This window comes from Chenopodium album, chromosome 16, assembly GCF_948465745.1.
Source record: "Chenopodium album chromosome 16, dcCheAlbu1.1, whole genome shotgun sequence".
NCBI lineage: Eukaryota > Viridiplantae > Streptophyta > Magnoliopsida > Caryophyllales > Amaranthaceae > Chenopodium > Chenopodium album.
This window is the reverse complement of record NC_137849.1, coordinates 30,372,600-30,388,282: the sequence shown is the minus strand read 5'-3', so window position 1 is coordinate 30,388,282 and position 15,683 is coordinate 30,372,600.

Below are 15,683 nucleotides of genomic sequence, written 5' to 3'. Positions count from 1 at the left end.
CCGATGAATAATGAGAAAGTTATGGCAAAAATACTAAACTGGGCCCAAACCGGATTTTACCTATGACACAATGATCATGTGGAGGGTCCAAAGGTTTAATCCCATTCGTAAACTAATTAGGATTTATTAGAAGCTTCTATAAGTTTCTAAAAGTTCTTAATTATCCTTTCTGAAAAGATAAGATTAAAGAATTTGAAATTGAATAAAACTTTCCCTTTTTAAATCCTAATTCTATTCGAATTTAAAGATGTTCAAAGATGATCAGATATTATTTTCGTGCCTAAAAATTTTTATCTAAATCTTATAAGGTTGGATAGCTCTTGAAATTATATTTCTAATGATATATTATAATATTAATTCCGAGCTATAACGAAAAACATATGAAAGAAATACAAAACTCTATCCAAAACTGACACCCTTCCACTATTTCGGCCATATCATTCATTCTACAAAATATTTTAATCTGATTCTAATTTAGTTGTAAATTACACTTAAAGAGCTTTCCAACGACATATTATATGACTTATTTTGACTTCTGGATCAAAAGTTATGATAAAAACAAAACCCGTAAAAAACAGTTCTTATCGCGACGCGATGGTCCTTATCTTGCCGCGTCAAAAGGAATTTGATTCTGATTCGAATTCTAACTCTTTTCTAATCGTTTTTGGTCTTTTTTCTCTATAAATAGGGTCGTAGTTCCCCGTTTTTAATAACCAACAATCATCTATTCTTTCTTCTCTCTTAAAGCTAGAAGCTTATTCTTTCTCCCTCTTTCTAAGCCTTCCTTTTTCAAAATACAATACCGCATTCACGAGTCTTAGACACACCTAACCAAGCTCGAAGTTGCCTTCGCCCTAGACGTGAAAGGTTGATTATTTCTGAGGGTTTGGTCCCAAATCCCTATTTTAATTATTTAAATTAATTGTTTGATTTAATATTTTCATTAAAGTTACTAACACGTGTATTGTTTTGATAGGAAGAGATCGAGGCAACAAAGTAAGTAATTAAATTACTTCTTAAGTATTCTTTTGATATAGAAAGCATGTTTATATTATTTTAATTTCTGGTATCATGTTAGGATGTCTTTATGATTCTTGGTATCATGTATAGGGTATTAACTAATATTTCTAATATCATGTATGTTTTTAGTATCATGCTTAGGTTGCTTCCTATTTCTTTTATCATGCTAGTATCATGTTAGGGCTAAAAATTTGATCTTTATTGTTTAGTGACATGCTAGGATTTGTTATTAATCATGTTAGTACCATGCCTAGGATCTTGCTATTATTATGCTTTGAGGAGATTGAGATTATTATTATGATGATGATGATGATTGTTGTGTCAATCAATATTATTATGTTGCTTGATATATTATTGTTATTGCTTGATCACGCCCTTTCTTGCAAGTTTAAAGGGAATTTGTACTTGAAATCACGCTTAATCAGATAATTAATAATTTTATTTAGGCTAACATGATTTTAATTCAAGTGATCACCAATAATAGACTTGTTTGTGCATTAATATTCAACCAACATAGATTATACAGGCTTAGGATTAATATATTGATTGTATGTTAGTCAGAAAGCGCACATGAATATGAGAAGAATAAAGTAGAGGCCTATTTTTAGGGCAGGTTTAATCTCTTTTAGGTTGGATGTGTACCTTCATCCCCGAATATTTAGTCATGGTTCCAGACCACTATGGAGTTAGCGATCTCATGGATCGTGAAGGGGTGTAACCTTCATCTTGTAAACGGTTTACAAGTTTCTAAAACTTGTTGGCAACTCTTTTGCTCTAGCTTCCTTCCCTTTTGACGCCACCATGCTTAAGTGTATGATCACAGTGGGGCTCAAGTTTTGGATGCTTGAAATATTCCCTACAATAGGTGTAAAGTAACGACGGCGGAACATGCTGTAAGTATGTGTATATTTGGCATTTAGGGCATCTCTTTACATATTGATGGCAATCCCTATTCATGGTAGTCCAATAGTACCCTTGGCGCATTATCTTTTGGACTAACCATTTTGCCATTCATATGAGTTCCACATGCTCCTTCGTGGATTATTCTCATCACTCTTTGAGCTTCATTTTTTCCTACACATAAGAGAGCTCTTCCTTTAGGTACCCTTTTATGTAACTCATCATTTATGAGCACAAATTGGGAAGCCAAAAGTCTTAGAGCGAGCTTTGCTCTCTTGTCAGCATGAAGTGGATATTCTCCTTTGGTGACATAGTTAAGGATATCAATGTACCAAGGTTCTTTTTCCTCTTCTTCTTCTTCTCCAATGGTTTCATCATCTTTTATGTCTTGAATATAAGCCGGTTTATGCCTTTTTTCTATTGTTAAAGGCATTTGCTCAATTTCCTTAGGAATTCTAACCATTGAGGCTAGTCTGGCCAAGGTATCAGCAAATTGATTTTCCTCTCTTGGTAGATATGTATATTCAACCTTTTCAAGTTGATCAGTAAGGGTTTCCAAGTATGTTCGGTAAGGGGCCAAACTTTCACTCCTTACTTTCCATTTTTTGGAGATTTGGTTGATGATGAGAGAAGGAGTCTCCGAATATGCGTAGCTTCTTTACTCCCAATTCCAAAGCGGTTTCAAGGCCTACTATAAATGCTTCATATTCTGCAGCATTGTTGGTAACGTCGAAATCCAACTTTATTGAGATTGGGGCGTGTTCTTCTTTTGGTGATACTAGTAGTACTCCTACGCCACATCCTTTTTGGATTGAGGCTGTATCGAAGTATAATGTCCTAGTATCATCTTCCGTGACCATTAAATCTTCGCCTGGAAAATCATTTTCATGTATTGTGTGGAATCTTCAATCAGGAAATCTGCAAAGGAGTCTGAAACCATGCACTAACCCTTTGATAGCTTTTTGAGGCATGAATCTTACATCAAATTGGGCTAAGTTGACTATCCATCTAGATATTCGCCAGTTGAGTGTAGATTTCTCAAAGAGGTATTTAAGATAATCCATTCGAGATACTACATACACTGTGTGGACAAGCATGTAGTGTCTTAACTTGGTTGTGGCCCACACTAATGCGAGGCAAAAATTTTCAAGTTGTGTGTAGCGAACTTCATACTCGAGCATCTTTTTGCTTAAGTAGTAGATGGCATTTTCTTTATTCTCTACTTCTTGTGCTAGCATAACTCCCATTATCTCTTTGGTAACCGTTAAGTACAATCAAAGAGGGATTCCCGGAAGCACGGCTGGCTGCTAATACAGGAGTATTAGCAAGATAGGCCTTGATTTTATCAAAGGCTTTTTGGCACTCATCGTCCACTATTACTGGTACATTCTTTTTGAGTTTCTTGAATATTGATTCACATATCGTAGTGAGTTTTGATATGAACCTACTTATGTATTTCAACCGGCCAATAAATCCTCGAATTTGCTTCTCGGTTTTAGGCGGTGGCATTGACATGATTGCTTTGATTTTAGTTGGATCTATCTTTATTCCTCTAAAGCTAATGACATAGCCTAAGAGTTTTCCTTAAGTGACTCCAAATGCTTAATCTCTCAAAGAATGTCCTTAAGGCTATTTGGTGTCCTGGACGGTCTTTTGATTTTACAATCACATCGTCCAAATATACCTTGACCTCTTTATGCATCATGTCATGGAGTAAATCAGTTGCTGCTCTTTGGTAAGTGGCACCCGTGCTTTTCAACCCGAATGGCTATAACCCTCTGGGAATTCACGCTCCATCTATCCAATCGAACGCTCATTGCAACAAAGGGTCCCATCCATACGCGCCAACCCTTCCAAAGGTAAGGCTTCCGCGCAATGCATCCGGACTCATAGCCATGGACCCTCTTTTGACTACCCTTATCCTTGAACTTTAGAGAACTAGAGCCATGGTTAGGTTGCAAACGCATTGCATCATGTTGTGCCTATTTGACTACTTATGCATATTTATATGTGATTAAACTAACCGTTTGGTTTGACTTGTGATTATAAATATGCTTAAATAAACTAACCAATGACTAAAGGAATTTGCTTAATTAATTAGAGCTAATAAATATGTCTAAAATTGAGTCATAGTTCCTTTGAGTCAACCTGAATTTTTATTCCCATATACTGCACAAATGCCAATTTATTTTGGTCATAACCAAAGTTTTAAGAAGAGTTACAAGTCGTACAACCTATGGATCTATAGCCCCAAGTTTTATCTTTCATTTGGAGTTAGTTTCGTTCAATTCAGAGTTACAGATCAAAAGTTAAGACTAAAATACTACAGCCTGTCCAGTTTAGTGCACATACGTGAAGTCTTAACTTAGTCTCTGTTCGAGTCTAGTCACATAGTCTAGTCACATGGTCATGATACGAGTCTTGAACATACCACTTACACTCACAAGTCTTCACACACTTTGTACATACTTTTTCACACGGTGACCATGTCTTAGTTTCATGCATGAGTCGTTCTTTCAGTCATTTGAGTTAAGGGTCCACTCTATTCCTAATTTTTCCATCTCTCCATCTACATCATATTTCCACTCTCTACATGCTTTCTCCATGCCTACCACTCCCACATTCTTCCATGATCTCTTCCCATATATTGCATGTTGAATTGAGTTTGAGTTAAATAATTAATAATAAACATCCATCACTTCCCTTTCCACAGCACTTGGTCAAGGAGAGAAGGGCGTTTAATCAAGGACAACACCTTCATTCAAGCATTACTATTTGATAAACCAATTTGACAAAAAAGGAAAGCTAAGAAAATGGCGTCCCAAGAAGAAGTTAATGAACTAAGACAAAACATGACTTACTTGACCGAGATGTTCAAAACTCTCGTTCTTCAAGTCAATGATCCTAGCAAACAACAACAGCTTGAGCGAATAAAAGAAAGCTTGAGCAAAATTTCCAATGACTATAAATTTCAGGGGATTAGCTCACAAGGGGTCTCGGTGGACAAGGAACTTCTTCTGCAGAAATTCAATGCCAATGACATCCCTAAATTCAAACCAACTGATAACCCTTATTTTCATTTAAAGCTTTCGAAACTATAATGAATATTAAGGGAATTGATAGAAAAGCTTTCCACTCGTTGTTTTCACTATCTCTAGAAACCGTTTGTCAACAATGGCTTTTCTCCCTTAATAAAGAGAAAATCTCTTCTTGGGACTCTATAACAAACACTTTCATTGATAGATACAAGTGCAACATTCAAGTTGAAACTGACCATAGGGAACTTGAGATGCTAAAGCAAAAGGAAAACGAAGGATTCACTTCCTTTTTCAACAAATGGAGAGAAACTTCCTCTAGGATGGTAGAGGTTTCTACTAAAAAGGAGTCCGTAAGAATGTTCATCAAGAATCTCCAAGAGAAGTATTTAAAGCATTTGAAATACCAACACAACTTGAATACTTTCAAGGTCGTCTATAACATAGGCATTGACATTGAAGATGACCTTGCAAAACAAAAAGCTACTAACAATAGTAACAACACTACTAACAATAGTAACAACAGTGGTTGGAAAGGAAAGAAGAGCGACAATCCTTCTTCTTCCGAAAACACCTACGCTAGTAACAATGTTAGTACCTTTGACCTCAATGAAGTCTTAGCCATGGATAATCAAGGACCCAAAAAGCAACTAAGGAAAGAGTTCACCCCTATTGGGATGAGCTATGATACTGCTTTCGATCGACTCCATGCCAAGGGACTCATTACTCCCATTGGACCTATTCAAGATCCTGCACCTGAAAAGAGGTTGCCTAGTTGGAACCCAAACGCACACTGCAAATACCATCAAGGTAGGGGGCATAGTACCGAGATTTGTTGGAAGCTAAAGGTGGCAATCCAATATTTGATTGATAATAACAACCTTCCCATACCTCCAGCTGGCAAGAAAACTGAGTGATGATAAAACACAAGACACAAGGAGAGCTTCAAAGACAAGATTTCATGACCTTTTTTTCTTTTTTATTTCTCCTTTCCCCAATAAGTCTAGCATAAGCACCTTTTATTTTTCCTTAGATTTATTTTGTAGGTTTTTTCTTTTTTCCTTTTAATAAAATGAGCATTTCTTTTCTTGCTTACGATCATTGCATTGCATTAAAAAAATAAAAATAAAATAAAATAAAATTGCCAAACTAAGCACAAGGTATACTAATGATTTAAGGCACCCTTGTAGCCACATCATGTCACCTTCACCTTTTGAATATATAATTCCATTTCTTGATAAACCAATTTGAGCTTCGTCTAACGATAGACCTTTATTTTTTCAACCCACATCCACTTAACCTTGGGATGGGATGGTGTGAAACTTATGCAATTTGCAAAGAAAAAAAGCTTGAGTGATTTTACAAAAATTTCAAAATATTAGAATAGCAAAAAAAAAATAATAAAAAAATAAAAGTGTGTAAAAGGGCAAGTGTTCCAATGTCATGGATATACACATGTCTTTGATATGAACACGTCTCATATTGCGTCTCTTATCGAGTGCTCGGTACCATGCCTGAGAAACATGAATGCCAAGTGAGTGATAGACCACATGATCGGGATTGCCCACACTTATTCAAAATAAAAAAAAATGCAAAAGCAAAAAGAGAGAGCAAAAATATACACAAAAGAAAGTTCAAAAGTGAGAGAACCTCAAGCATAAAAATACCTTGATTCAAAAGCATGATTGCACACCTTAGGGGCTTATATTGGATTTTGAGCTTTTATCCTTTCTTCTTCAACCTTTAGCCTAACCAGTTTACAACCCTTAAAAGACCTCTTTGAGGTATACACACACTTGTGCGAGGTTCGGCTAGAGCTACGTTCAGCCTGATTCCTAACAGATACGTAGGCAACCTCACATCGAGGTGCGGCCATAATAAAAATGCATTCACATTCATATACACATTCATACTCACATCATGATCATATCAAGGGATTCCTAATGCTCATCCCTATCCATTTAGAGCTAGACTTGGGGGCTTGATCCCTACGTTATTAGCCCATCTAGCCTAAGAGTCACCGTTATTTGACTCTTCTCAAAATATTTTTCCATACACTTAGCCTTTGTGGCCTAACTTTAGTGTCACTTTCACACACATCACAGATACATAGACAAATAATCCTTCCCCTAGGAACCCTTTGTCATAAAATCTTAACACAACGTTGAAGCATGCCTTGTCATATCAAAATCACTTGTAATCATCATTGCATCATAAAGTATGAAGTGCTTAGCCTTCGTGCCTAAGTTACCCAAATACCTTCATCATCGAATCATCAACTAAGATAGTTTAGGATGTTATAATCCTTGCATCATGAGATACAACATCAATGCATACATTTGACTAAACTCATTCAACAAGCACTCTCAAACACTTCACTTCTTCCTTTTCACGTCTTTCTTTTTCATGAGAAAGTCGGTACCCTCCACAAAAATGATGGAATTTTTTTTTGTTTTTCTGCATTTTCGAGTCGCACAAGCACAATCACAATACAATGCAAACACGAGTCATGTACACTTTGAGTCATGTTGGGTTATCACATCGAGTCGATTTGAAAATGTCGAGTTACACATCGAGTCGAGCAAAAAACATTATGTCTTACACAATGAGTCAAGTAACACCAAACCTTGAGTTAACCTTAAGCAAATCAACTGTCAAGGTCCTTTGGAAAAATTTGAAATCTTTTACAGGGCTTAAGAACATCTTCTTCAAACGACAATTTTTCCAAGATTGGATTGTCATCTCAAACTGACAATGTTTCCAAGAGTGGATTGTCGAGCATCTTCTTCAAACGACAATTTTTCCGAGATTAGATTGTCACCTTTGGCAATGTCTCCAAGCGTGGATTGTCGTACTCCTTCTCTATTTGGCAAGTTTTTCCAAGATCGGATTGTCATACATTCATCAAATATTCGACAATTTTTCCAAGATTGGATTGTCATCTCAAACTGGCAATGTTTCCAAGCATGGATTGTCGTGCTCCTTCTCCGTTTGGAAAATTTTTCCAAAGTTTGGATTGTCATCGAATCCTTGGTAATATTTCCGAGATTGGATTGTCATGCACCAAGTTCCCAATGACAAAATTTCCCAAGGATTGTCGTAGGTCTCTATTCATCTTAACATTTCGGCAAAGGTTCCTCAAACGTGGATTGTCATTCATTTCAATAGTGACAAATTTTCCTGAACTGGATTGTCGATCGACTCTTTTTTGCAAATGTTCCAAGACGCGGATTGTCAATTGTGGCAATATTCTCCTAAAAGGATTGTCGCATAGCATTGGCAAAATTCCGAGATGGATTGCTTTCAAGAGTTACGTTCCAAGGCGTGGATTGTCGATCGTAGCAAAGTTCTTATGAAAGATTGTTACGAAGCATTGGCAATCTTTCCCAGATTGGATTTTGGCAAATTTTCGGTGACAACATGGGTTGTTACGCGGCATTGACAACTTTCCCTAAACCGGATTGTCGCTCATCATTCAAGAGTTGTGTTGGCAACTGTTCCTAAAGAAGAAAAGGATTGTCACCACCCCCAAAGCAAACATTCAAGCAAAGCATCAGCAAACTGAGGATTGTTACAAGCAGAATGGTCTTCGACAACATTCCCTAGGATGTGGAAGGTTGTCACAAACAACTGAAGATGACTACAAGTAGAGTCACCTTCGATGACGGAAGGTTGTCATAAAAATGGGAGATGGCTACAAGTAGAGTTATCTTCGACTATGTTCCCTAGCTTGATGAAGATGGTCACAAAACAGCAGAAGATCACTACAAGCGGAGCAATCTTCGATGGTGTTCCCTATCTTGCGGAGGACTGTCACAGCAAAAAATTAAAGACAGCTATAAGCGGAGCGGTCTTCGGTGATATCCTCTAGCTTGCGAAAATCGTCACAAATGCAGCAACAAACAAATCGGTTACTCCAGAGACGTGTACTCGACGGTACAAGATACATGTTTCTAACTCTCTTATCTGTTTAACTAACGCTATTTTGCAGGTATCGGCGTTACAATAATGATTTAGGATCACAAAACGTTCTGAATCATTCTCCGTCCCTATCACTACTTTGACTTTTGTTTTGAAAACTTGCGTTTCTCCAAACTCAGTCAAACTGGGGGCTTCTGTAGACACCAAATTGTGTCCCCCCAAAAACCAAACCCAGTGATAAGTACCTTTAACGTCATTGATATCGAGTAAGGTCAAATGTTGAAGAGTCTCGTGATTTCTCTGTTTTTAATGAAAATAATTCATTTCTATTTTCGAAAATCTTTCTTTTCGTATCCTATTTATGAAAAACGTCCAATCCAGTTTAGTTTGGTCCATAACATGGGTCCAATAATTGTGTAGTTGGATGGGTCTTGAATAAACCTTTCCAACGATATATTATAAGCCCAATTCCGATGAATAATGAGAAAGTTATGGCTAAAATACTAAATTGGGCCCAAATCGGATTTTACCTATGACCCAATGATCATGTGGATGGTCCAAAGGTTTAATCCCATTCCTAAACTAATTAGGATTTATTAGAAGCTTCTATAAGTTCCTAAAATATCTCGATTATCCTTTTTGAAAAGATAAAATCAAAGAATTTGAAACTGAATAAAACTTTCCTTTTTTAAGTCCTAATTCTCTTCAAATTTAAAGACGTTCAAAGATGATCAGATATTATTTTCGTGTCTCATAAATTTTATCCAAATCATAGATGGTTGAATATTTCTTGAAATTATCTTTCCAATGATATATTATAATATTAATTCCGAGCTATAACGAAAAAAATATGAAAGAAATACGAAACTCTATCCAATACTAACACCCTTCCACTATCTCGGCCATATCTTTCATTCTACAAAAGATTTTAATTTGATTCTAATTTAGTTGTAAATTACACTTCAATATCTTTCCAACGACATATTATATGACTTATTTTTACTTCTGGATCAAAAGTTATGATAAAAACAAAACCCGCAAAAAACAGTTCTTATCGCGACGCGATGGTCCTTATCTTGCCGCGTCAAAAGGAATTTGATTCTGATTCGAATTCTAACTCTTTTCTAATCGTTTTTGGTCTTTTTTTTTTATCTATAAATAGGGTCGTATTTCCCCTTTTTAATAACCAACAATCATCTATTCTTTCTTTTCTCTTAAAGCTAGAAGCTTATTCTTTCTCCCTCTTTCTAAGCCTTCCTTTTTCAAAATACAATACCGCATTCACGAGTCTTAGACACACCTAACCAAGCTCGAAGTTGCCTTCGCCCTAGACGTGAAAGGTTGATTATTTCTGAGGGTTTGGTCCCAAATCCCTATTTTAATTATTTAAATTAATTGTTTGATTTAATATTTTCATTAAAGTTACTAACACGTGTATTGTTTTGATAGGAAGAGATCGAGGCAACAAAGTAAGTAATTAAATTACTTCTTAAGTATTCTTTTGATATAGAAAGCATGTTTATATTATTTTAATTTCTGGTATCATGTTAGGATGTCTTTATGATTCTTGGTATCATGTATAGGGTATTAACTAATGTTTCTAATATCATGTATGTTTTTAGTATCATGCTTAGGTTGCTTCCTATTTCTTTTATCATGCTAGTATCATGTTAGGGCTAAAAATTTGATCTTTATTGTTTAGTGACATGCTAGGATTTGTTATTAATCATGTTAGTACCATGCCTAGGATCTTGCTATTATTATGCTTTGAGGAGATTGAGATTATTATTATGATGATGATGATGATTGTTGTGTCAATCAATATTATTATGTTGCTTGATATATTATTGTTATTGCTTGATCACGCCCTTTCTTGCAAGTTTAAAGGGAATTTGTACTTGAAATCACGCTTAATCAGATAATTAATAATTTTATTTAGGCTAACATGATTTTAATTCAAGTGATCACCAATAATAGACTTGTTTGTGCATTAATATTCAACCAACATAGATTATACAGGCTTAGGATTAATATATTGATTGTATGTTAGTCAGAAAGCGCACATGAATATGAGAAGAATAAAGTAGAGGCCTATTTTTAGGGCAGGTTTAATCTCTTTTAGGTTGGATGTGTACCTTCATCCCCGAATATTTAGTCATGGTTCCAGACCACTATGGAGTTAGCGATCTCATGGATCGTGAAGGGGTGTAACCTTCATCTTGTGAACGGTTTACAAGTTTCTAAAACTTGTTGGCAACTCTTTTGCTCTAGCTTCCTTCCCTTTTGACGCCACCATGCTTAAGTGTATGATCACAGTGGGGCTCAAGTTTTGGATGCTTGAAATATTCCCTACAATAGGTGTAAAGTAACGACGGCGGAACATGCTGTAAGTATGTGTATATTTGGCATTTAGGGCATCTCTTTACATATTGATGGCAATCCCTATTCATGGTAGTCCAATAGTACCCTTGGCGCATTATCTTTTGGACTAACCATTTTGCCATTCATATGAGTTCCACATGCTCCTTCGTGGATTATTCTCATCACTCTTTGAGCTTCATTTTTTCCTACACATAAGAGAGCTCTTCCTTTAGGTACCCTTTTATGTAACTCATCATTTATGAGCACAAATTGGGAAGCCAAAAGTCTTAGAGCAAGCTTTGCTCTCTTGTCAGCATGAAGTGGATATTCTCCTTTGGTGACATAGTTAAGGATATCAATGTACCAAGGTTCTTTTTCCTCTTCTTCTTCTTCTCTAATGGTTTCATCATCTTTTATGTCTTGAATATAAGCCGGTTTATGCCTTTTTTCTATTGTTAAAGGCATTTGCTCAATTTCCTTAGGAATTCTAACCATTGAGGCTAGTCTGGCCAAGGTATCAGCAAATTGATTTTCCTCTCTTGGTAGATATGTATATTCAACCTTTTCAAGTTGATCAGTAAGGGTTTCCAAGTATGTTCGGTAAGGGGCCAAACTTTCACTCCTTACTTTCCATTTTTTGGAGATTTGGTTGATGATGAGAGAAGGAGTCTCCGAATATGCGTAGCTTCTTTACTCCCAATTCCAAAGCGGTTTCAAGGCCTACTATAAATGCTTCATATTCTGCAGCATTGTTGGTAACGTCGAAATCCAACTTTATTGAGATTGGGGCGTGTTCTTCTTTTGGTGATACTAGTAGTACTCCTACGCCACATCCTTTTTGGATTGAGGCTGTATCGAAGTATAATGTCCTAGTATCATCTTCCGTGACCATTAAATCTTCGCCTGGAAAATCATTTTCATGTATTGTGTAGAATCTTCAATCAGGAAATCTGCAAAGGAGTCTGAAACCATGCACTAACCCTTTGATAGCTTTTTGAGGCATTAATCTTACATCAAATTGGACTAAGTTGACTATCCATCTAGATATTCGCCCGTTGAGTGTAGATTTCTCAAAGAGGTATTCAAGATAATCCATTCGAGATACTACATACACTGTGTGGACAAGCATGTAGTGTCTTAACTTGGTTGTGGCCCACACTAATGCGAGGCAAAAAATTTTAAGTGGTGTGTAGCGAACTTCATACTCGAGCATCTTTTTGCTTAAGTAGTAGATGGCATTTTCTTTATTCTCTACTTCTTGTGCTAGCATAACTCCCATTGTCTCTTTGGCAACCGTTAAGTACAATCAAAGAGGGATTCCCAGAAGCACGGCTGCTAATACAAGAGTATTAGCGAGATAGGCCTTGATTTTATCAAAGGTTTTTTGGCACTCATCGTCCCATATTATTGGTACATTCTTTTTTAGTTTCTTGAATATTGATTCACATATCATAGTGAGTTTTGATATGAACCTACTTATGTATTTCAACCGGCCAATAAATCCTCGAATTTGCTTCTCGGTTTTGGGCGGCGGCATTGACATGATTGCTTTGATTTTAGTTGGATCTATCTTTATTCCTCTAAAGCTAATGACATAGCCTAAGAGTTTTCCTTAAGTGACTCCAAATGCTTAATCTCTCAAAGAATGTCCTTAAAGTTGTTTGGTGTCCTGGACGGTCTTTTGATTTTACAATCACATCGTCCAAATATACCTTGACCTCTTTATGCATCATGTCATGGAGTAAAGCAGTTGCTACTCTTTGGTAAGTGGCACCCGTGCTTTTCAACCCGAATGGGATCACTGTGTAATAGTAAGTGCCCCAAGGTGTTATGAAAGTAGTCTTTTCCATGTCTTCTTCAGCCATGATAATCTATTTATATCCTGCGTATCCATCCATAAATGAGAGAAGCGCGTGATTCACTGTATTATCTACTAAAATGTCGATGTATGGTAAAGGGAAGTCGTCCTTTGGACTTTTCTTATTTAGACCTCTATAGTCGACACACATTCTTACCCTACCATCTTTCTTAGGAACCGGTACCACATTTGCGACCCATTCGGGGTATTTGGATACTTGATAAAACCTGCAATTATTTGCTTTTGTACTTCTTCTTTTATATTAAAAGCTACTTCGGGTTTCGTTCGACATAACTTTTGTTTTACAGGTTTCATTCCTGGGATTAGTGGTATAGATAGTGTGTTGAGCAATCTTCATATGACCAAGAAAAAACATCGATAAATTCTTTTAGCAGATTTATTAAATCAGTTCTTTCCTCTTTATTAAGGGTTAAACCAATTTTAACTTCTTTTTTAATAGTTGGATATTTTGAAATATTAATTGTTTTGGTGTCTTCAATTATCGGTGTTTTATTTTCAAGTGTTTCCACTACTTTAATTTTATCGTTTTCATTGTTAGCAGAGCAATGCTCATCATCTTAAGAGAATGACACGAGAAGTACGTGGAAGAAGACATGTTATTAAACTCTGAAATCATTACATCGAAAAGAGAAACGTCCGTTGGGACTTGACTACTAACTATCCTAGGAGTGGGTTTTAAACTAGAGGGGCTAGAAGAAGACACAACTACAGAAGGTTTAGAAGACTCGACTACAGAAGACTTGAATTCAGACCCAGACTCAAACTTTTCCCGTGCATTGAACTTTTCCCGGGCTTGCTTATAGTCTTCTGGAGTCGATTCGAAACCAAGTCCAAAAGTATCTAATTTAGGAAGGCCAGGCAGTCCTAAGTGCTTCGCTATTCCTTTCTTCTTTCCTAAAGCCATTCCAGGAAAGTGTCCTTGTTTTCTGAGAATACCACTGACTATCATGTTTGAATGGCGGTCGTAGCAAAGAGGGGTCTTTTCGTCTTCCTCAATGAAAGAGACCTCTTTGGCATTAAAGCCCCATAAGTCTTCATCATTCTCATCATGCTCCACATTTATGAGTGGCTTATCAATTGCTTTGATTCTCATAGGGGAAGCATCAATTGTGACAGGAACTCCTCCAACTATAGCCTTGACTTGTTGGTGAAGGAATGAAGGGACGGCCTTAAGGTCGTGAAGCCAAGGGCGTCCCAACAATAGGTTGAAAGAGGCTTATCTACCACTTGAAATGTAGTAGCATGAACTCCTGTCGTGACATTCATAGTGATAGTCCCAAGATCTTGACGACGAGTATTATCATAAACTCTTATGCCTTGTGTTGATGGGGACAAATCCTCATCTCTTATTCCTAACATTCTCACAGTTCGAAGTGGGAAAACATTAATTGTCGATCCATTATCCACGAGGGTCATTGGAACGTTCATCCTTTTGCAAACCACTGTGAGGTTTAAGGCTTTACTATTCTTATCACCTTCAGGAGGTAAATCCTTGTCAGAAAAGGTGATCAAATTGATGGGACTAGGAAGATCACGAGTAAGGAAGTTGGCTAAACCTTCAGGCGAGGTTTCTGAATTTATCCTTACTTTCGCTAAGGCATCAATTACTGCGAGCCTATGCTCGTGGGATGTAGCTAGGATTCTCCATACATTCATTTCTACCTTAGTCTTTTTCAATTGTTTGACAACATCGTTGTCTCTATAATTGGAATAGGGACTTGTTGAGTGGTAGGAATGGGTTGATTCGTGATGGGAGGTTGCATTCTCCCTGATCTTGTGAGGACGTCGATAGAGGAATCTTCTTCGTCCCATATATCATCGACTGGATAGATCGTGGAGAGTGGGGTTTCTTCTACATCTTTGAGGTAAACATCCTCATCATCACTTTCCCAAACCCCATTAATGCTAACATCCTTTCCTGGTCGAATCTGAACTAACTTTTTACTGTCAATCAATCCTTGGACTAGGTCCTTGAATTTAAAACAGTGCTCTATGGTATATCCTCCTGATTGATGGTATGGACAGTAGAATCTATCTGTCCTTTTCAGTGATTCAAATGGTCTTGGCTCGAGAGGTTTGATTTTCCCATTCTCGAAGAGCATCTTAAACATGTTTGTATACAAAGTCCCAATAGGTGTATATGCTTTATTATTCTTCTTGGGTGATTCGACTACTTTGAGAGAAAAAAAATTTCTTTTAATAGTCTTAGTGGGCATTATCTTCTCAGCAATGCGTCTTTCCTCCATCTTCTTTGCTTCCTGGATGGAATAGTGAAGTTGGGTCATCGCCCGCCTCATTATGTTTATGAGGAGTCATACCTCTTCTTTAGTGGCAGGTTCTTTAGTTGGAGGAAAATCACTCATGGCATCAAAAAAGGTTTCCTCCTCTTCCTCGTTGGCATGAGTTTCTTCAATTGGCTTTATGAGCAGTGATGGGTCAACGTGACTTTCCTCATCAGAATAGCCAAGGCGTCTGAAAGTGGAGCACTATTGATACTTGGCTTCTTACTAGCAGGAGGCAATGGAAGTTTATTGCTATCGATTAAGTCTTGAATGGCTTCTTTCAAC